Genomic DNA, 19002 nt, shown 5'->3' on the forward strand with positions numbered 1-19002 from the left:
TATATTATCTAATATCTAGCTTTATATCGAATCCACATTTTTTGATTAATTTTTTTTCCGGTTCTAAAGCCTCCAATATGCAACTAAACGATAGTTTTCAAAGTTTTAATTAAGTACTTAGTCCACTCATGATTTCGATTAGGTTTTAACATCATTTGCGATTTCTCAAAATCGTCAAGAGCAAAAAATAGCATGCGTATGTGTGGGTGGATTATATTAAAACAAATATGATAACATAAAACCAACTTTTACTATTTCAAAAGCGGACGACTGGTAGACACAGATATTAAAATATGTGGCGGAAATCCCCTGCAATACAAACATGATAGCATTATGAAACCACAAACATATTGGTGGATTTATGTACTTATGCTGAAAAGATTCTGAAAATATTCATATTTTATAGGTTAGCTGTTAGTCGTAAGGCTATCAAATAAATAATATAATATAATAATCTACGAATTATAAAAACTAAGGAAACGTAACTATTATATTACCGTTTTAAATTTGGTTCCTTTCGAACTGTCATATAACGTCAGACTGATACCGTCACCTAAGTATTGCAAATGTATTGAAAATGTGTACCTAGGTCACTGACCTCCATTATTCAAGTACGCTGAACTTACGATACCCTTTGAAATGACTGCTGGTTTTGTGCCTATTTGAAGCGGGGGAAGAGAACTAAATTTGACGTAAAAATGAGGTTTGAAAGTCGCCATATTGGCGCTGATAGTAGTAGTGGGAGTACTTGGAACTAATACTAGTTTCTACAACCGATAGCGATTAAGCGGCCATTTGCAAGTTACGTCAGATTAAGGCCCGTATTTTTGGCCAGTACACAATATGCATTTCGGTCTCAAGACACGGTTCAGGCTCTGTGATTGGATGGCTGTCAAAATTTCGACCAATCACAGAGCCGAACCGCGTTTTGAGGTCGCATCTTTAGTACTGACCAAAAATACGGGCCTTAGTACTCTTCCCCCAGATGACTTCGATTGTTATCAGCATACGTAATAGGTCCAAAGTTGAATTGTGGGCAAAGTTAGTTCATTATGCTCGGCCGATTGCCCGCGAGATGTGGAGTCAAATGGCGAGGGAACAAGGGCCATTGTGAAACAATTGCCCCCCGAGCCGACTCCACTAATCACAACTTTTGAAGTTTTGTCTGTAATAGGCCGTTTTTGAAGTCGCTAATTAGAGAGGGCCAATTGTGATAATGAAGACTTGCAGACTAAATTTCAAAAATTATATTGACGACAGGGATATTACGCAGAGGACGTATCAGTCGAATTTTTATTGTATGTGATAGTAGCGCCCCTACTAACACATACAATAAAAATTCGACCAAAATCCGACAAGTTGAAAACACGTCAGAATATTATATTGACACAAACGTAGTCAAACGTCGAATAAAATTTTTGTTCATGCTGGTGCCGCCTAAGGCATCCATTACACGGTAGGTTTTGCTGTCAGTTTTACCACAGTCATGGCTGTAACTGATGGATAACCTACCGTGTAAGAGCGTGACAGACGGTTGCATAAAGTTGATTGACGAAAATCTGGATATCTTGATTTTTGCTTCATGCAACCATCAGTCACGAATTTTGAGTGAGTGTTGTCACATCTGACAAAATAGAAAAAAAATTAGAAACGTACATACCTTTGAAAAATTAGAAACGTATACTCGATGTGAACTATAAACTTATAATATACTGTGCATTATAAGTTTATGATGTGAACTGAATGTGAAGCATATCACTTCGAAGTGTTCGAAGTTCGAACTCATAAAAAGTTTGGGATTATCATTCTAAGCGTTACCAAGGGGTTTTCCGATCTGTAATAATCTGTGTATTTATAAGAGGTCAATTTTATTCTTAAATATTCTAAATACAGAGCGGCATTTTTCATTTAGCGCCTAGACTAAAAATGTCAATGACCGCTACCGCCATGTTTCGCCGAGTAAAGTATAGACTATGGTATATAGAAGAGATAAACTTTTTAACCGACTTCCAAAAAACGAGGAGGGTATATATTCGGCTGTGGAAATTATTTTTTTTGTATGTTCGACCACTACTCCGCCGTTTGTGAACCGATTTTCAAATTTTTTTATGTAAATCATCACAATGAATAATTGATTCTTGTGTTCTCCTGTTTTTTGTGACATCGGAATAGGAAACTTGTTCGGGATCACGTTTCCGTGCACGTGGACTCTGCGGCTCGACCACACGTGACGGAATATTCCCGAACGGGTCACAATTCCGCCAACTAATTGTTCTGGTTGGTACTGTAATAGCTGACATCTGGAATTAGCTATTTAATTGTACTTAGAGCAAAAAGTTTATAAAAAAATTTAATGCTGGCTTTAGGTTACATATTATAGCAAATGTTAATATTATTTTAATGGTGCGGACCTTGGACCTACGTTGTTTGGTCAGGTTATGTCAATGTCGCAGTCCAATTGTATAATCCGCCGTATTACATTACGGCTTGCTGTTATCAAAAACAGGGCCGTTTTGAAATGCGATGGTTCAACGATTAGCCGGATTTTCATTGCGATACATTCTTCAATAGGGCGGTCCACGTTTAGCCGCATCGCACTGCAACAGAAATTGTAGGGTAAACATACTTGCACATTGGAAAGAATAGAAATTCCTTAATATTACATTAGAAATTGTTTTAAATTAACTTTTTTTTGTTTAATTCACTCAAAACTTTTAAATTTACTAACACACTTTCTGTTTCCAACGCCATTGATGTTGATAAGTCACAGGCAGCACCACGAGTGTTGAAAATAGGAATTAAAAATATAAAGTGGCGACTAAATATCTTGCTTTATTACATTACGGCTAGCCGTGTTAAACGACATAATTATGATGCCGAACACATTCCGGAGGTTTTTTATTTAGCTGCATTCAATCCGGCTAATCATCGAACCGCCGCATTTCAAAACGGCCCTGTTTTTGAAAAAAGCTAGCTGTAATATAATACGGCGGATTATACAATCCGACTACGACATCAAGATCGCCCGACTTAAGGGTCTGTATTCCCAGAAACGGACTTTGTGACTGAAAGCGTACCAGCCAATCCTTTGCGCCTGCAATTTTATAGTTTTTTGATCGTCGTTTTTATACTTACATCAATTAAATCGAGTCAAAAAAATGAAACGCCCTAGATATATTCTTTGTCTTTAATTCAGTACAAAAATTATCTGAAAATTCCAAATAATTTGGACATAGTATGGCAATTTCGTTAAAAGAAGAGGTAACTTTGGGATTTTTTTCTTTCGAGTAAAGTTCATGATATTGTGTAATGGAATATAAATTCCACTGTGTTAGATCCTTAACTAACACATATATTTTTTTCAGAATTTAAATTACTATATTTTTATGTCTCCTGTCACTTTTAAATCTTGAAAATCGTCCGTTTCTGGGAATACAGGGCCTTAAGTATTCACTAAACAACTCGACCAAATTACCTAGGTCCGCCATCATTTGTAAGGCTCTACGAAGCAATGTCTCTGATGGCACATCATTTTTATATGGTATAATGTATAATTCGAAACACCACTCTGCGCTCCAAGACAAGAATAATGGATGTGGGTAGAAAAGCTGCTGGTCTAAAGTGGAGCTGGGCAGGGCACGTCGCCCGCATGCACCCGGACAGATGGGCGCGTCTAGTTACGGAGTGGCTACCGAAAGGTCGGCGAAACAGGGGCAGACCCAAGAAAAGGTGGCGCGACGAACTAGACGCTGTTGATAAAGAGTGGCCAAACACAGCAAAGGATAGAGACGTGTGGAAGGAAAGAGGGGAGGCCTTTGCCCAGCAGTGGGACACAAACGGCTAATTAGAATAGAATAGAATAGAATAATGTATAATTAGTATACTATTAGCTGTAATAAAATATAAATAAATAAAAAACTATTACCCCAGTCTTGACTGTGTTTATAATATTATGTCAATAGAAGCTTGAGCTGCCAGTACCGAATACACACACTGGCAAAATTAGCGGAACATAGGTAAAAAGGGCCAAAACTTGAACTCAAGTGGGTCGGGCTGTCTGAAAGCCTTTTTTATAGCTTCAAAGCTCATTCAAGAAATAAAATATTGAACAAAACTGGCAAGTTGACAGGTTTTTATAGCAATTATGCCCTAATAAGTGTTTTTCGATTATTGACGTTGTAAGTGTTCCTGATAAGAATGGCGTTTTAGCGGGGTGCAAGGTATGCTCAGCTCATTTGATTGTTTGGTTTTTGGAAGAACACATTGCTTAGATACAAAATTAGTGATTTCCCAGCTAGAGCTGTAACCACGATAGAGAAAGGTCACACCTACCGTTCGGTCAGTCAGGCCTTAGGTGTGTCGGCTTCCGTGGTTCATCGTAACTTTCAACGCTTCAGAGAGACTGGATCTTACGTTCGGAGACGAGAACAAGGCAGATATCGGGTGACAATGGTTCAGGATGACCATTTTGTAAGGAAACAAAACTTAAGAAATCGACCTCAAACTGCTATGCAGACACGAAACCTGTCGGAACAGGTCCAAGATGAACGTGTAAGTGATTGTACAGTAAGAAGAAGATTCAAAGAAGTTAAATTAAACTCAAAAGTGCCAGCAAGTACACCAAAACTTGAGACAGGACACCGAAGAGCCAGGCTAAGATTTGCGCGTGAACATCAAAATTAGACAAGTGAGTGAAATCGTGTGCTGTACAGTGATGGGAGCATATTCTGTGTACATTGTATTGACAGGCGATAAAGAATGTGGATAAATCATAAGGAAAGCTACAGGCCATCAAACTTACCGGAAACAGTGGCCTATCATGCAGGCTTCGTAATGATTTGGAGTTGCATATGATTTGGAGCCCGCATGGAGCTGATGATTAGAGATGATGGTACTTTGACAGTACAGGGCTATAGCACCGACATCCTGAAACTGCATGGTGTGCCTTTTACACAGTTTTAGGTAGTAATTTCAATTTTATGTGCGTCCATAGAGTAAGAAAATCGGGCATTATTACCTAAACAATGCTGGCTTAGCTCAGGTGGAGAGGCCAGCGTGGTCTACGGATGTGGATCCGATTGAAGACGTGTGGCACATCAATGGGTGAACGGTACGAGTTAAAACTCCAGCTCCAAAATGTGTCCAGGAGCTCGAGTTGGCGCTATTGGAGGAGTAGGAGAATATCCCACAGGCAATGCTTGACAATTAAAATGTAAGCATGGAATGGCGTAACCAGGCCCTCTTGAGATCCATAGAAGGCATTACACGCTTTTAACATGGCATTTCTTTAATAAAAATGAAGAATTTATCTTTAAAACTTACTACTGAAATTTCAAAGATTTTCTTAATTTTTTGATTTTTGCTGATTTTTTTCACGTTTTTATGCCCTAAATTTACATAAAATTATTTTTTTAATAATCAATTAGTAAATAAATAAATAAATATATAAAAATCAGTGAACAATTAAAAAAAAATTAAAATTTTGTAATGTTCCTCTAATTTTGCCGGTGTGTTTATATTTATATTGACCGAATATATTTATATTGACCTCATCAATATAAATCGTTCAGCCTTGACCACTTGAATGTCCAAATCCCGGTGTTTGAAAAAACTTTCAACCAAATAAGAAATGTAAAAGTAGGCAGATTTAAAATACAATTCAGCACGTACAATATTATGTGAAATATGTGAAAGTACGTAGACTTAATATTATTCGGCGCATACTTTTGATATAATAATATTTTACCCACAAATTTCTCAGCGTGTTACTTATAATAATATTGTGAGAAGTAAATTTCAATTATTGTTCTTAACTTCAGAGGGAGGATCTACCCAAAGTTTTTCATGTGCTTGGTATGGGAGGTAAAAATCAATGACTCGCCTTTATTAAAAGGCCTGATAGACGTACGAACTTAAGAGGATTCCACACCGCCGTTTTTCTATACAAACGCTGTCCCCTGTTTCCTCCCTGGATAATGCCGGTAGAGTTATGATTTTTTTCTTGAATATCTATGGCCGCTATTAGCATGTCCGTATGTTTTCTTTTTTTCATAATTTTATTATTAAAAAAGATAAGAACGTCCAAAAACCCAAAAAAATGGCAAGATTTTCCTCTGTGTTCAAACACCCAGAAAACAAAACTGACTAAAATATACAAAAAAAAATAAAACATAGGAACACAGTTCAGGCCTTGTTTTAATTCTTAATGAAAAAAGTATTTAAATCGGTTAAGTTTTGGAGAAGGAATCAGCGGACAATGAATCGAAGATTTTCTGTTCTTTTATTAGAACTTTTGTCGTGTTGCCTCTATCGCGCTCTGCGGTGGGAGACTTGAGATTGGTGAGACAGCAATACATTTTCAAATACCTATTTTCAATTTCTCTCGCCCCTGGTGTATCCTCTTAAAGCACGCGGGTTTTACGATCGCGAACTCGGCTCGACGTCGGTGACACACGGGAATGGCTCACTCTGGATTACCAAGTCCCCAAGCTCGCGGCTTGCAGTCTTGCCAGACGTACGAGCCGACTACGAGTAGAATTCCAAGACAGCGAACTTGCGCGGCAATCTTTAAGTACGCGAACTTTAGGTGACACACAGGCGATTAAGAGCCATAATAATATGACCGCTTACTTACTACTACTTATTTACTCGCACGTCTGTCACCCCCTTTAGAATCCACGTGTAAGAGACATCACATATTTAAAACCGACTTGAAAAAAGACGCCAGTTATATATTCAATGTGGACCTATTATTATTATAATTATTGTGAAGTGCCATTAGATTATAATAGATTTACAATAGCAATGTAGTTTGGTAAACATTTTGACGTTTGTATAGAATAATATTATAAACCCCAACCAAAAGATAAAGAAGCCGAGTACTAAAATTCTACTTACATTTAATAACATCACGTGTGCTCAGACGTTTTTATATGTTAAAGCAAATAGTTATAAGTCAATGCTAAGATAGAACAAAATATAGAAACTTTACCACAATAGTGCTACAAGTTGGTTGCCAGGCGCAAATTGGGACACTTGGCACATGTTCATAATGAAAACCGTGAGTGAAAATTGCTAATTAATTAAGGTACACATTTCATAAATAAACAATACGCGGACACCGCAGTGTAGTAGTAGTCCATTCGCTGTTGTATTACCTCCGGGTTGTACATCTATGACCCTTTATTCGTCAGCATAAGGTTGTTTTAGAGGTGATATAAAACAGTCCGTAGTCTAATATACGGTGTATCAGTCAGTCGTGCGCTGATGCTCTTGGGGTGAGGTCGCGTCGCCCTTACGCGACTTTCTACGTCTTTCTGTGAAGTTTAAGTGGACTGTGACGGTGTTGTGTGAGTGAGTGTGGGATTGTTATGTGATTGTACAGGTGAGTCTGGTGATGGTGGTGTTGTTAGAATTATAACCCAGTTTTTGGTACGTACAAAATAGTGGTTAAAATTGGTGGGGTGGCATTTATATTTTAGTAATTTTTAATAAAAATATTTAAAGGTGCTATCAGGTAAATTATTCATTTATGCTTTTTGCACAATGTTGGTACATAGACTTAATGCCAGATGGTATTCTCTACCAGTCAACCTTTAGGTAATAATAATTATGAGATTAAAATATATTTCGTCACTTTAATAAGTAATATTTTAAAAGCTGTGCCCCGCGGTGCATCCGCGGGCATCCGCGGTTTAAATGATATATAATAAAAGACTACGAAATAAAGTACCAATAATACTTATGGTCAAATCGGATACATGGTTTATGGCAGTGATGACGATGATGATGATGATGAATGTAATTTGCATAGTAGCATATACTTTCCGTTCTTAAAACAACGCTGAAACTTGTATCTATAAAGAGTCAGGAGTTCTCTGACCACCTTCCGAACCATGGTATACCTTGGTTTAAAATCTTACTCGTTAGCAGCATAATATGTTCTAAACATATTATGCTGCTTGCTCACAAAACCGAAGTCACTACATACTTCCTTATAAAATTTGAGGAGTTCCGTCGATTACTTATGGATCCCTTCATCAGGTCACCACTTTTATGAATACGGTACCAAATTGGTATGATAACCTATACACCGAAAGAAAAATTTTGAAAATCGTTTTGCAAGCGGCGGAGTAATCGTTGAACATAAAAACGAACATTTTTCCTCCATTTTGAAAGTCGGTTATAATCGTAGCTTATGTGTTCTTCTGATTTATAAGCTTTATTATTATAAAGTTTTCTTTTTTTATTATAAAGCTTTATTATTATAAACTTTAGCCTTTATAATAATATTAGTAGGATTAATTAAAGGCCTTCGTTCTTTCACAGAAACTATTAATTAAACATTTATAATAAGCTGTAAAATGTGGGTAGTATATTAAAATTAATATCATTTAACTTTTACCATTTACCGATTATTTAAAATTTTATTGGTAAGTTAAATCTAATATATATAACACCCCTCTTTTTTGTCGGGGGTTAATAAAATAAGTCGGATTTTCCTTCCAGACGCTATAACTCTAGAACGCACGAACCGATTTCAACGGTTTCGCATTCGTTTGAAAGAAAATTAATATCTTTTAACTTTTACCATTTACCGATTATTTAAAATTTTATTGGTAAGTTAAATCTAATATATATAACACCCCTCTTTTTTGTCGGGGGTTAATAAAATAAGTCGGATTTTCCTTCCAGACGCTATAACTCTAGAACGCACGAACCGATTTCAACGGTTTCGCATTCATTGGAAAGGTGTCAGGCTCTGTGAGGTCTATAGAAAAAATAATCAGAAAAACTTCAAGAGAAAAGCAGGAAAACTGGGAAAATCATTTTATGGCAAAACAACATGTACCGGGACAGCTAGTTTGTTATAAAATAAACACATCCGAACTTAGTACTTCCTCTATTTTGGCTTAATCCTATTTTACTTAAACCAACTGGTTACTTTTAGTTTTAGTTTTTGAACGGCCTTTTCTCTTTACTAACATTTTCATTGGTTTGGAAGTCGGTCAAAAACCTATGTTACTCAAAACAAAAGCATTATTTTCCGTTCTACTTTTTTTAAGCCTCTTTTTCTTTACTAACCCGGGCTCTATTACTTATGAGTCGATCTTAACTAAGTCCATCTGGGCGGGCTTCATAATCTAATTTGTTGTAACCTTATTATGAAAGGGACTGGGACAGCCGAAAACGATACACGATAGTTCCCAATTTACATAACTTGTGACATGATTACTTGATAAAGATGGTGGAATTTACTAAATATTTAGTATTTTCATGTGCTTCTTGTTTTTGGAATATATTGTATAATTATTAGTAATAAAATTGTAAATATATCGTTAATATACCTAAATTGAGTACTAATATTTGTTATTATATTTATGTACAACTACTAATCATTTCAAAATTTTGTTTGTTTAGTAATAATTGGATAGCGTTTTCCCGCAGTTCCACGTGCGATTGTACAGTTTTCCGTTGAAACCCTTTTTCTCGCAGATAATCGCAGGTTTAAAATTGTTACATTATAATTCTAACTTATCATAATTGATGCTGCACCGGAGCTGTATATTTACAATATTAGTCATAGAACTGAGTTTGCCCACACTCAAAAAAGACTAATTTGGTCGTAAGTCCACTAATTTGGTTGTTTTATTGAACATAACCTCAAAAATTTTTTTCGTGGTAACTACTGATTTCCTAACTTTAGGGAGGAGTCAGGGGGGTCCACCCCCTCCCTCTCCCCCCTCCCTAGAAATCACGTTTGTTGTATGGAAGCCCCCTTAAATATTAATTTTATTTTGTTTTTAGTATTTGTTGTTATAGTGGCAACAGATATACATAATCTGTTAAAATTTTCGAAGTATAGCTATAGCGGTTCTTGAGATACAGCCTGGCGACAGACAGACAGACAGACGGACAGGCAACGAAGTCCCGTTTTTACACTTTGGGTATGGAACCCTAAAAGTGACAATGAAAACTCCATAATATTAATTGTTATCCCTATCAAACTGCGAATCGTTTATTTCCTTTGACAGAACTGTACGTACGGCATTAGGCCCTCAGCCAGAAATATTTGATCGAAGCCCTCAGCTGAATATTTTCTGTGAAATCGGACGAGAGGCTCAGCTCAGTATTGACGAAGCTTGATTTGGGATTTGCTGTCAAAGGCTTTTAGCCTCAACTGAAATGTCTGTAACGATAATTTCCTTTCCAAAATAGCCTTTGGACGTAATGGTGGTCAAATAAAGAGGTAACTTCTTAGATATTTAAAGGTGAAGGATGTATGACCAGTGAGTTAGATATGAATCTCAATAAAAAACTTCGTATGTTGCGCTAGTCCCTATACTTAATTCCTTTTACTGATATATAATGTATTTAAGCAGTGTAAAATTATTCAATCTTCGTTGCTTTTGTGTGTCACGTCACGTGACTCACGTGTATTTTCCAATTGGCTAGACAAGCAAGCATATTGTATAGCAGAGAAGCTGTGTACAAACTACAAAGTAATATTTGTATTCCTAAGAGGGTACGAGCTACTTAAAAGTTTCTCAAACTCATAATTAAAAGGCTGACATTTGACAGCATAATCTTCAATACAATAAAACTGGCCAAGTGCGTGTCGGGCCAATCGCAACATAGGGTTCCGTAGTAGGTACCGCTAGTTTTTGATAATTTTTGTATGGTCAATGAATATATATTTATAACGTATTTTACACTACTAACAACGTCATCTCAGCGTTCAAAGGAATTTGAACAAAAAGTTCCTTTAAACCTCCGAATATTTTTTTTAGTTGATCGACTATTACCCAATAACTTATGAAGTCTTCTTAGCCGTGATAGTTATCCTTTTAAATTTAACATATTTCATATCCTCGTAATTTTTTTTACATTTCCAGAAGCAACCGTTTACCAGCCTACCTAGCATACGCCAACGAGATATCTCACTCTACATGTTTTCTCGATGTTTGATGGTTTGTTCCTTCATGTCTATTGACCCTAGCATGACAAACATTTTTTCTCGCGTAGATCTATCATCGAAATAACATATTTTTATAGAGTTTTGTCGAGATAATGTCGAGATTTTGACATTATGAGACGAGTAACCACTCGTCTCATAATGTCAAAATTTTATTATCTCGAGAGTGAGATATCTCGTTGGCGTATAATAGGTAGGCTGGTAGAACGATTTTTTCCAATTTGAAACTTCATATTTCACAAATGGATCCCTAAATTGGAAAATTATCAATTAATTATTAGCTCTTATTATTTTTAAAAACCTATCCACTGACACCCTCGGTGGGCTAGACGCGAAAAAAAAATCACCCCCGCACGATGCGTAGGGGAGGTACCATAAAAAAATTAAATCCATACTTCCATACTAATATAAATGCGAAAGTGTGTCTGTCTGTCTGCTTGTCTGTCTGTTAGCTCTTCACGCCCAAACCGCTGGACCGAGACTGGAGATACTTTGAGTCCCGGAAAAGGACATAGTGATAAGAAACTGCATGATGACTTTCAAATACATTTATTCTACAATATTATACAGTGGTACACTTTCGGGCAGAGATTCCTCTTACAATTGTTCTTCCGTCAAAATTCGCATCATACTGCGCTCTTGGGGTATTTATACACAATTTTTACCCGTCAACCCCCACTCCAAGTGAAGTGAACGTAGCCTTGGGATGCAGATGGCACGTTGTCAGTGTGGCCAGATTTAAATATTAAAACTACCATCTAATTTAGTCAAAAATAGTTAAGTTACAATAATTTAGTATTCTAAAAACAATAAACTAAGTACTGAATTAGGTAAATCATAACAATAGGATACTTTTTATCCCGAAAAAATGTACGGTTCCCGCGCGATAAACGAGTTTTGGCGCAACGGAGTTGCGGGCGTCATCTAGTATTTTATATTTAAAGTACCATTTTGTCGGCGTCATTAAGATTTGCATTCGTCCTGAATTAGGAACGGCTTTGTAGCCTAAAGGCCCTATAGTGTCTGAGCAAAACTGCGGACAGATAGACGGACAGACGGACGGACAGACCGAAATTATAAATAAGGATTCCTTGTTGACTAATGAACCCTAAAAAACAGTTACATTAAATTATGGTTCATGTTAAACCCTAATTATTATTATTGCCACACACCCTCAAAATGAATGTTACCGAAATTGCCCCATTTGGGTAGGATCACCTTTCTTCTCTGCGAGTATAATGCGTCTATATCTAAATCTATAGACTGAGGAAAGTCACTGAGCAATACATACATGGAATTGACCACTTACTAGAAAGAGAGAGAGTGATCTTATGAGTGACAGTGCGGCCAAAACCTATCTCTGTCTTGTAGGTAAGAATTGTATGGTCTAAACCAGCGGTTCTCAAAACTTTAAAGAAGTAAATTTTGGACGGATCTCAAAATGTGTTCTGCTTTTGAATGATTTGTCTCCAAGCTTTGCAGAGGCCCAGGGTTCCATGGAGCTTGAGAAAGGCTGATCTTAAAGACAAATATTGCCTTCATTCTCAAAAGGGCTCTTTTACACTGTGCTGCATTTCACGATGGGATAGAGACCTATGCTCAGTCTCTAGTCTATGCCTAAAACACAATTACCTATCCATGAAACATTAGGCTATCTAGATTGTACTGTATAATAATTATACAACGATTGTTAGTCAATACGTCATATTGCCACCGTAATTATTTATTGATTCACCAACAGATACAACATAATTCAGATGAGTTTTTTTAATGAATTAAAATATGTGTTCCAATGAAAGGTGAAATACAACATTCTTTGCTGGGATGAAATGAAATGAAATATTGTGAATGAAATGATTATTATTAATTAACAATATTATGTTATATAGTAGGAGACAAAAAAAATAAAATTGAAAAAAAAGAAACAATCACTTCTCATAAACTAAATAAAAAACTTTTTAACTATTATTGGAATTTTCTTACAATGCATAACGAAAATAATATTATTATTGTGATCGGGGAAACAATATTATATGCGGAATTAATTAATCGCATTGACTATATTATCACTTAAAGGTTGTTTTAATTTACATTTGAATGCACTTAGTTTGTCGGAAAATATACCTACAAATATTGGGACAGTTGGATAAAGCGTCTACACAATCTTCTGAGTGGTGCCTAATGAGTTAATGGCCCAGGTTGGTTCTTGCAAATTTGACATTAAAGGGTTTATAATTGTTTTCTTTTTTTTTTTATGAAATAAGGGGGCAAACGAGCAAACGGGTCACCTGATGGAAAGCAACTTCCGTCGCTCATGGACACTCGCAGCATCAGAAGAGCTGCAGGTGCGTTGCCGGCCTTTTAAGAGGGAATAGGGTAATAGAGAAGGGGAGGGATGGGAAGGGAAGGGAATAGGGGAGGGTAGGGAAGGGAATAGGGTAGGGGATTGGGCCGCCGGTAAACTCACTCACTCGGCGAAACACAGCGCAGGCGCTGTTTCACGCCGGTTTTCTGTGAGAACGTGGTATTTCTCCGGTCGAGCCGGCCCATTCGTGCCGAAGCATGGCTCTCCCACGTATGGAAGACGTAGAGACTAATATAGACTAATAAATTTTACTTATTAGTACTTATATTGTTATCAGTAGCACCAGTCAGAAGCTTGTGTAGCAAAACTAATTCATGATATTTGCGATGCACATTGCACAAGCAGTGAATCGAGATGGAAATGTTTGAGCCTATTGACGTAGTGAGGTAGTTTTTTAGGGTTACCCAAAGGGTAAAAACGGGACCCTATTACTGAGACTTCGATGTCTGTCCGTCTGTCTGTCTGTGTGTCTCCAGGCCGTAACTCAAGAACCGCTATAGCTAGACTTCTGAAATTTTCACAGATTGTGTATATCTGTTGCCGCTATAACAACAATATTTAATTTATTTTATTTGTAGTATACAAATAAAATAAATTAAATATTTCAGGGGGGCTCCCATGCTCTACTCACTATCACTACATAATATTACAAATCAAAGCAGCTTCTTTTAATAGGGATGAACAGGGGTTCATCCCTTGCCTGTAAACGTTTGATTTATTTTATATTTCGTTAGTAATTACATTTTTATTACTTACCTATTTTGTCAACCGCACTGGTAACTTTAATAAAGTTAGCACAACGAAATAAAGCGAACGTGTGCCTTTTGCCGCGTGCCACCTAATTAAAAAAAAAACAAAATGGTCGGAATTTTTTGACTGTAGAATTTTTCAAACCACAAAATATTTTAATTGTGTTATAATTATAAATTAAAATGCTATCACGTTTCATGTTCTAAAATCCTAAAGTTTTCATTTCTAAGAAGATGGTGCACTGTTTAACAATTTTACGTAAATCATAAGTTTTCTTTTGTTTTCTACTAAAAGAAAAGACGTAAAATCTTTTACTAAATATTACGAAATAACAGTTCACGTGTAACCTTAAACTTTCTACTATTTAGTCCTCAACTTATATGCAACGAGCCTTTGCCCGCGGCTTCGCTCGCGTTAAGAAGTATTATTATATACAAACTTTCATCCCCTATTTTAACCTCTTGGGGTTGGAATTTATCAAAATCCTTTCTTAGCAGATGCCTACGTCATAACATCTACCTGCATGCAAAATTTCAGCCCGATCCGTGATCACCATGTCAGTCAGTCACCTTTGAGTTTTATATACTTATATACTTTATAATATTATATTTGTTATGACATTTTAACATCGTAGAAATATTGCGACGAGAATATCAGTCGCGGCCATGTTACGTAGGCCACCTTCCTAGAAATCAGTTTTTGTCCCGGAAAAATATGCGGCTTCCGCGCAATAATCGAATTTTGGCACAACGGAGTGGCGGGCGTTATCTTGTATATTTGAATTTGTGAAAAAACCTTAACATCTGTTGTGTGCCTTTAGCCAAGCACACCTATTGTTTACATTCACAAAGACAGTAAAATGTGACAAAACTGAGCACAAAGCACAGACGGGATGTGGGCGTCGTCATTTAAGCTGAACGATGTACAATGTTAAATTGAGGTGTTTCGGTGCGGGGGGAGTTATGCGTCTTTTGTTTTCTTGTTGCTTTCTTCTGTGGAATGATGATGTGAGACAGATATTAAGTGAGTTATTATTATTTTAATTAATATATTTTACTAGATAAAATATATTTATCGCTCAGAAACCGTACACTGTTCCGGATTAAAAGAATTCCCGAGACTCAAAGCATCTCCATCCCTAATTTCTGCAAATAGGTGCAGTTTGGGCTCGAAGAGGTAACAGACACATAAAACAGACATACACACTTTAGCATTTACAGTATCGTCATCTAGTTTTAAATAATATAATAATAATAATAACTCCCACACCGGTTTCGGTGACGCTGGCCAGTTTCATTGAAACCAGGCCAGTTAGCCCGGGCGCGCACTAGCGGCCAAGCTGCGGCGGCCATCGAGATAGATACTTTAGTATGAAACCGCCATAGACGACGCGTACCTGGCTGCAACGCGACCAGCGGCCACACCATATTTTCGATCGCCGCCGCGGCCTGACCGCTAGTGCGCGCCCGGGCTTACGCAGGAGTAATTTTATAGTGATCAAGTGTGTGCGCAGTACACAAGAGCACTCTCTATTCCTTTTTCTCTCATAACTCAGTGGGACGGAAGAACGACACGACTGGCGAGAGATCAGGCGCAGGACGGACTTTTTACATGCCCATCCGACGCATGGATCATCTTACTTGTCAGACATTCAGGTGATCAGCCTGCATTGTCCTAACAAACTTGGAAATAACATGTTTCCAACGCGGGAATCGAACCCACGACCTCCGGAGAGCCACGCTCTTAACCACTGGACCACGGAGGTGTTATAGTTTTAAATATAACTCATTATCGAATCACTGGCTGTTGAGGGCTATGAGCAACATAGTTTTAACTCACTTTTACTGCATAATATTAAAATAGACAGAATGAACCAGTAGGCCGACTTAGCGGGCCCTTAGACGATAAATTTTATTGTGCAATATCACGTATTGTGCAATATTATTGACGGAATAAGGCTAATATTGAACATCGCGTGCCTTACAATCTCATTGTCTAACAAATTGTACAATAAAATATGATTGTTCAATATTATTGTAGGTTAAGAGGGCGACTAACCCAAAAAATCAAACATCGTCCTTCTCTCTTCACACTCACGCCCGTCTTTCATATGCCAGGTGAAAAAGGATGACGCGGAATCATCGTCAGGTTAGTTTTTTTAAGGGGGCGACTAACCCAAAATTTACGATTTTATAATTCACTTTTATACTTGAAAATAAGCCCCGAATTGTTTTATTTACAATTAATTTCTAATAATTCAAATTGAGCAAAAACACGATATTTTAAAATTTTCTCGATAGGAAAAAATCACAAAGATGCATCTAATTTTTACGAAGTTTTCATTTATAATGTAATATTTTGACACATTGTATAAAATTCTATCATTGAGAAACTGACCTAGCGGATAGTATATTTATCGAGTTACTGAGAAAAAACTAATTTGGCAATGAATCCGCGTCGTCCTTTTTACCTGGCATATGAAAGACGGCTTGAGTGTGAAGAGAAGGACGATATTTGATTTTTTTGGGTTAGTCGCCCTCTTAATAACTCGATAAAATATATACAACATTTTAGAAATCCGCCAGGTCAGTGTCTAATGCACGGTTATGGCAATATATGAAAAATAACATTTTAAACTTTCGCGTTGCATTATAATTAAACTTTTTAATCGGGACTTAACGCGACTTATTTAAGTAGTAATGCTACTACGAGTACATACTTTTTCTCGACGTTTCGGCCGTGTCCCCTCGTGACCACGGCCGTTGCAACACGGCCGAAACGTCGAGAAAAAGTATGTACTCGTAGTAGCATTACTACTTAAATAAGTCGCGTTAAGTCCCGATTAAAAAGTTTAAATATATGAAAAATTCGTGAAAATTAGGTGCATTTTTGTGATTTTTTTCTAACGACAAAAATTTAAGATATCGTGTTTCTGCTCAGATCAATTCTTGGAAATATAATGTAGTATCTATTTTTAGAGAATGAAACAATTCGGAACTTTTTTCAAGTTATAAATGAACTATAAAATCAACAATGGGTTTGTCGCCCTCTTAAGGGGTTGTATTATATTATACGATGATAAATATTAAATCAAAATAATTATTGGTTGTGCACTTAATTTTGTTATAATTTAATATTTTATATTTCCTTAATTTCCTTAATAATTAAATAATAAGTTCTCAAATTACACTCTGGATTTGTGTTGTGTTTGATTTCTACTGTTGGGATGTAGCTCAGTTTGGGAGTTTCTGTTCATCAACCGTTGGATGAACCTTTAACATAATATGACAATTCACCACTGTCGGAAGAAGACGAAGAAGACATATATTTGACACTTGACAGATGACAAGAGTTTGCTGGCCGCTTTTCGCCGCCGACCGGTCTTGATGGTATTCGAGAAAATTTTGTTCTGATAATTTTTCCTTGAAAAGGCTTAATTCAGCTGGAATTTCAAGTTTCTTTCCCTTTTGGTTTTTCAATATAATCGCTGTGAACCTTTTGTGTGGTCGGCCGACCAAAGTGTATCAAAATTCAAGAGTACTTCAGCTACGCTCCGGAGCGGACCACGCGCTACAGAAGACAATCATCTTGCTCCTACAAGATCCAACGGGCTTGCTGCTACTGCAATTGCTTGAGGAGCACCCTCTGCTGACTATGGAACAGGTTAGTCGGGCATGATACGGATTCCGGAGTGTCTTTTTTTGAGAACTTTGTATTATCCCGCAGGCAATTTAGCTATTTACACGCTATTGCCTTTCCAATTATAATAATTTTGCGAGTGTCATAAATATTAAGAATAATTTGTAATTAATTCTCCAATATATTATATATTATAATTGATATAATTGAATATCAATTATAATAAACGGATTGTTCTGGAAGTGGAGACATAATGAAAAGATTAATGACGATTTGGTTAAATGATAAATGGCATTTAATTTAATTATTATAAGTGCCGTTTAACCCATTTCGAGCTTTTATATTGAAGAGGTATAAAGTGCCGAGGAATTTATTCATAAGCTCAATTAAAAAGCAAATATAAAATATGAAAATTAATACTAAAAGCTCCAGGTAAATACGGTATTTATAATATGTTTTAGAGTTATTTATGATGAAATCACTTAAACATGTTTTAGTGTCAAGTCTGCTTTTGAAGATGTTCTTCGTCATGAAAGTTAGTTTTGCTTTAATCAGCTGTTTTTAAAAATACTTATCAATATAGGCAATCAACGATAACCAAAGTTGTGACATAATATTATTTTTTGTTTACGGAACATTAAATATCAATAATATATCTAATGAACAAAAAACTAATAATATTGCTGTATTAAACTTACAAGCAATAGCCTTCATTAATATTTCATTCGCTTTGCCGTAAAGTAAAGAAGAAGAGGTTGAAAAAATCCGAGTTAGATATTTTATAAATCAGGGTGTGAGTTGATATTTTTGTTCGGACCTTTTCGCCCGAGGTGCGGATACTCCGGCAGTTTGATGGCGAACTAGTGCAGTGTTTCCCAACGTTTTTCAGCCGCGTACCCCTACTAAATATGGACACTTTTCACGAATAGAACCTCGGATTAGGCATTTTTTACACATACGAAATAGGTTCTTCTGTTTATTATGAAAAAAATAAAATAATGTGAAGGTTGGTGTTGTTGTTTTAAATGAGACATTTATAGATTAAACTAGCTGTCCCGGAAAATTTTGTTTTGAGTAAAAATAATTTTCCCTGTTTTCCTGCTTTTCTCTTGAAGTTTTTTCTGAATTATTTTTTCTATAGACCTCACGGAGCCCGAGACTTTTCCAACGAATGCAAAACCGTGGAAATCGGTTCGTGCGTTCTAGAGTTACAGCGTCAGCCCCCGTAGACAAGTGGCAAAACGCTAACGTTAAGGCTAGCGCTACAAAATGT

General features: G+C 36.5%; 1 protein-coding gene across 3 annotated transcripts in view; it reads left to right on the forward strand.

Moving 5' to 3' along the window:
• The first annotated feature begins 7270 nt into the window (after positions 1 to 7270).
• Positions 7271 to 19002, forward strand: part of LOC121725854 — a 257313-nt gene continuing 245581 nt past the window's right edge. For all 3 annotated transcript variants that reach the window (XM_042112979.1, XM_042112981.1, XM_042112980.1), the window contains exon 1: positions 7271 to 7384. The gene's annotated coding sequence lies outside the window, so the exon portion shown is untranslated. The remainder of the gene's footprint in view (positions 7385 to 19002) is intronic.

Source organism: Aricia agestis, chromosome 4, assembly GCF_905147365.1.
Source record: "Aricia agestis chromosome 4, ilAriAges1.1, whole genome shotgun sequence".
NCBI classification, from domain to species: Eukaryota; Metazoa; Arthropoda; class Insecta; order Lepidoptera; family Lycaenidae; genus Aricia; species Aricia agestis.